The 4852-nt window shown below is 46.6% G+C and overlaps 1 long non-coding RNA gene across 1 annotated transcript; it reads right to left on the bottom strand.

Moving 5' to 3' along the window:
- LOC142584105 (uncharacterized) lies at window positions 1-2567 on the bottom strand. Its single transcript, XR_012828700.1, has 3 exons — window positions 2107-2567; window positions 1285-1319; window positions 1-482 (listed from the first exon to the last, which is right to left on the bottom strand). It is a non-coding gene; the product is annotated as an uncharacterized LOC142584105 (long non-coding RNA).
- Between the last annotated feature and the right edge of the window lie 2285 nt (window positions 2568-4852).

The raw sequence follows: 4852 nt of genomic DNA, 5'->3' as shown, positions 1-4852 counted from the left end.
TCAAGTTTACTGAAGTTTATAATGAACATATGTACAACAGGAATCTACTGACACACCCGCAGTCAAGGTGGCTGTTCGAGGTGTGCTGGCTGCCTCAGTGTAAGAAAAAGAAAGAAATTGGGTGAATGTCGACACCAGTGCCACTGCTTCTTGGCTCTGACCTGCACGTGCCTCCACGGCATCTTTGTGCACAAGTGCGCTGGCGTGGCGAGGCGTAGGAGTCATCCGAGAGAAAGAGTATCGTTTACATGGAGAAGTGGCTGTTCACATTGCCTGCCGCTTTCCCTCAAATGTTTCCTTGGCGACTAGGGTGACACACCCGCAGTCAAGGAGGCTGTTCGAGGTGTGCTGGCTGCCTAAATGAAAGAAACTAGATGAATGTCGATACCAGTGCTATTGCTTCTTACCTGCATTTGCCTCCACGGCCTCTTCGCTTGCGGAGTCTGTATGAGGGAGCTGCTGTGACTAGGCGTAGGCATTGTCTAAGCAAAAAGAAAAGGCCATTCAAATGGGAAATTATTGAAATCAATGCAGTTATGTCTGCTTCTTGCACTCTTCTTGCCCAAAAATTTTCAAACATAGTGTCCTGTACACACCAGGACTTTGACTGCTTCTGCTTTTTACCTGCAGGTGTTGCTGCGAGATCCTTAGTATGGCTGCGTGCAGCATTGTAACACTTGGTGGAGGCATTTGAAGTGGTAGCCAAAAATATAAAGAATCATCCTTGTCTGCACGAATGCTTTCAATTTCTAAATGCAGTGGTAACTATCACTATTAGTGCAAGGCCCCCCACATCTATGCGGCAAGTTCCATAGCTCGAAACTGAATTTTTCCTTTAGTGTTTCACAAGGCGTCTGATATGTCCACATTAGATGTGATGTGTTTGTTTTTATTTATCCCAGTGTGGAGAGAGCATCATTAAATTGTGTTTTTATTTTTGCTTGTCTTGTTTTTTTTGTTTATTTCTGAATTTATCAAGCACCAGTCTCATGATGCTAAAATGACTTATGTAATGGCAATCAGCTTTTGTTTTGCAGAAAAACAACGTATTTCCTGACCCATTGTTTGACATCCCCTCACTCGCATAATTTTGCAGAGCATTCTACCTATATTGACTTGCTTGACCTCCACTAAAGAGTCTTGCATTTTCAAATACGACTCTTTCCTTAAAATCATTCGACACTTCTCATAATTTCTGTACCTTGGGCTTCAATACTCTGCATTCATCATTTTTGCTTGTTTCTGACTAAAAATGTCTTTTTTAATTTAGAGCTTAAATTTTACCTTTGGAACACACGGAAGGGCTTGCCATTGCATATCTGCATAAAAGGGAAACATGTTTCATTAAACATTTGCAAAACCCAATTGAAGATTGATGAATGCAGCTTGCAGTGTGATATGACTGAATGAGCCATAAAAGTAACTCATCTCACTCGGTAAATTGAAGCACATATTAGTGTGATGTGCAAGATACGTTACACTAACGTGGTGGGTTCTCTTGCTTATACAGCAAAATAATCGGTGCGCGAGAAAAAAATTATCTTTGCATACCCCTTGTACACACTGATTTAAGGAGAATGAGCTGTAGCTGTCCACATGATCTACTTATTTTACCTGCGAGTATGGTCAACAAAAATGTGTCCCAGCTGCTTAGTGGTATTTGAGATTATGTCAGTATTGCATATGTGCCTGTTGTAAATAATTGTAAACTGAAAATAATTGAATTTTGAAAATGCTCGCAGGGATCTGATGTGCATATCTTCAGTTTATGGATACATGTAAAAGACTCAGCATCAAGTGCAAGTGAACGTTCCCGCAGGCCCGGAGTCAATCATGCAAATAGATTCGCTGCACAAGTTTGTGACCAGAAAAGATATTCCACATGAAATGGCATGCAAGGAAGTGCTGAAAATATTGCACAGTTAATAAAACGCCCACGCTATTAATATGTGGGTTGATGCACTCGTTATGCTAAACGGAGGTGAGGCGTGCAGACAGGACACAAGATTAGAGTATTTTCAAGCAAACAACACGAGCGCCGCCCACTTCTCTACTCTTGTGTCCTGTGTGCACGCCTCACCTCTGTTTTGCATAATGAATCCTTACCAAGTAGCTGAGCTTTCTGTCGTTCTAAGTCTCGATGCACTCGATTTCGTCCGCATTAGGCACTCGCCTCTTGATTACTTCGTGGCACAGAAATACTCGGCATCAGGATGTTTGTCTGCTGTGGCCTTTGTAGAAGCATGATTGTTCAAAGTGCAACAATTAAACAGATTCTTTGAGTTGCTTGCGGCTTCGCCAGTACAATTCCGGCGCGCTGGTCCGCATGTCCAGCAATTTCCTACTGAAGGGAAACCTGCAAATAAAAACACCGCTCCGCATGCAGAAAAATGCTCTACTGTGACGCTTCTCAAACGATTGTGATGCACCACAAGAGCTGCCTACTCGCGTGATATTCTCAACAAGGAGATACATTTGTTTACTTACATGTGAAGGTATATGCCAGAGCACTTCGGCGCTTCGGTGGCACACAAGGCACGAGTGTGTGTGCCATAGCGTCCGATGTCGACGCGCGATCGCATGTCAACCCTAAACTGTACGAAACTACTACGCATCCAAAAAACAGATTCGAAACCGAAATTCGCGTCATCCTTTATTGCAAGAATGCGTACGTCGTGATTTACATAAGTCGCGGACTTAGCGATCGCTTTCTGTAAACTTAATATTAACGTACCACCTTCATAAAGCCATCAGGTATGCGTCTTTAGATGAGAAAGCATAAGGTGACCTGTACTTGCTTTCAGCCCTTTCAATAGTAATTGCGCTGGCCACATTGACCAGTAGCAACAGGGCGGCGCCCTAGAGGTTCCCACTTTTCCGGCCCAGCTTTTCCTCTAGAGTTCTACTAACTCTATGTTGTTGACTGCATGCCGTTAGACAGTTATGCCTGCTGCACTGTAGTAGCGGCCATCTGTCCCTTTAGCAATTGATAACTGATGCAATGCTGTGAGCTCGCAGTAACGTACGTGCGAATCGCGCGGGCTCGTGCGCTGCTCGCTTGATGTAGCTTTTAATAACAGCGCTCGAACATCGATGTGCTGCAATCAATACTATACCTTGCTGCGCTGCCTCAACGTGCTGGCTTGAGGTCAAGGATAAGCACATTTAACTCGCTAACCTGTGCTGCTCGTAGTGGGGTAGTGAATTGTCACCGAATCAGCCCGACCATTTGTGCTCATTTGCACGCACCACTTCGCACGGGTCGAATTGTTAATTGTCGCTGTGGCCGGGTCTCGAATCGTGAATCACCAGCCATGCCTGCTGCTATGTCGGTTTGCCGTCGGGACTGTAGGTGCAAAAGACCGAATTTTAGAACGCAGGTAAGCAAGGTTCAAGACAGGCGAAGCAGTCAGCATGGCGCGAAGTTTCGCTTACCCAGCGCGACAAAATGCAGCTAGCGCGCCCGACGCTCCGCTTCGTGAGGCCTTGAAGGAAAACGGTAGAACCTGATGTTGGGATTCAGGCTTTCTTGTTCATGGCAGCCGACGACGCAGAATGACGGTGACGCTTTTTCGAGGCTAAGCTAGGTCTCTACGGATCGGCGTCGCCGATTCCTTCTGGTCCAGCATTACGTCTCACGGAGAGACTAAGCTAGGTCTCTACGGATCGGCGTCGCCGATTCCTTCTGATCCAGCATTACGTCTCACGGAGAGCCCGTTTTCGTTAAACTATAGGCTGCGACCAGCTCGCAGCGTGGTCGGCGTGGTCTGTGAGAAGTGATAAGCCTTTTCGCACTCGCAACAGGGCAGAAAAAAGTGCAAATCGACGCAAAAATCGGCCTAGAAACGAGCTTCGCCACAGCCAGGGCTCAATACGACCCAAGCTGGTACGACCCAGATGTCGTTTCCCGCGCCGCCACCAGGCGCCGCTACTATACCTCAAACTCCAGCGCAAGCATACGCTCCCGACACTGCCCAGGCGGCGCGTCCGGGCAGCGATCGTCAGCGCCTCTTGCGGCACCTTCCGTCAAAACTGACACTGACGAACCGGACCACGCTACTCACGCTGCCCACGCGGACCTATGCGGACCTGCCAACGTGATCGCATGTTCATGCTTGTTTTGAAACGAACAAATGGCGCAAGTTTTGCTATGTGGTTTCAAACCAATCTCAAAATTACACGGTCGGATACGCCCTGCCATTCGTCGTAAAGGGGAAAAGCTCTACGCTGCCGGGCACGTTCACAGCGTGAAAGAAGTCGCCGGTGAGACTGTGCTGGCGAAGTGTCACTTCCAGCAAGGCACACACAACTGCAGCGTATCTCTGGCCTGAGTACACTCAGCTATCATATTATGCTTTGATCAAGCAGCTCAATTGAGTGTGCAGGCATGGCTGAGCTTATTAAGCATTCGGCGTAAGCGTTCTTATCCAACCATTTGAGTTACCGCAGACAAAATGTGTCCCTCCATGCTGCTGTTTTGACACGCTTGCAAAGCCTCATTTGCCAGGGAGGATGGGCGCCATATCTTTTAGAATTATTAAAAGGCTCTTTTAAACAACTTGCACAAAAATGTTATTAGACTGCTATGTTCTGCCAAGCAACTGCAATACTTTGTTTACACTCTAAAACAAAATTACACCCTTTGGGTTGTATCTTGCCACACAACGATAAACGTCATCTGTCTTGTCCGCATTTCCTTTCTTTAACGCTGCGAGCCCGGTACTTCCCAGTAACGAACGGCATGCGCGTTATCAGCATGACATATATCATTCCCGATAGGAAAGTAGCGGGCGCGGCGTTTTCAAGAAAGGAAACACGAACAAGGCAGATGACGATTATCGTTGTGTGGCAG

The sequence above is a fragment of the Dermacentor variabilis genome, chromosome 6, assembly GCF_050947875.1.
Source record: "Dermacentor variabilis isolate Ectoservices chromosome 6, ASM5094787v1, whole genome shotgun sequence".
Classification (NCBI taxonomy): domain Eukaryota; kingdom Metazoa; phylum Arthropoda; class Arachnida; order Ixodida; family Ixodidae; genus Dermacentor; species Dermacentor variabilis.
The sequence above is the reverse complement of the archived record's forward strand: the minus strand, read 5'-3'. Positions and strand labels throughout refer to the sequence as shown.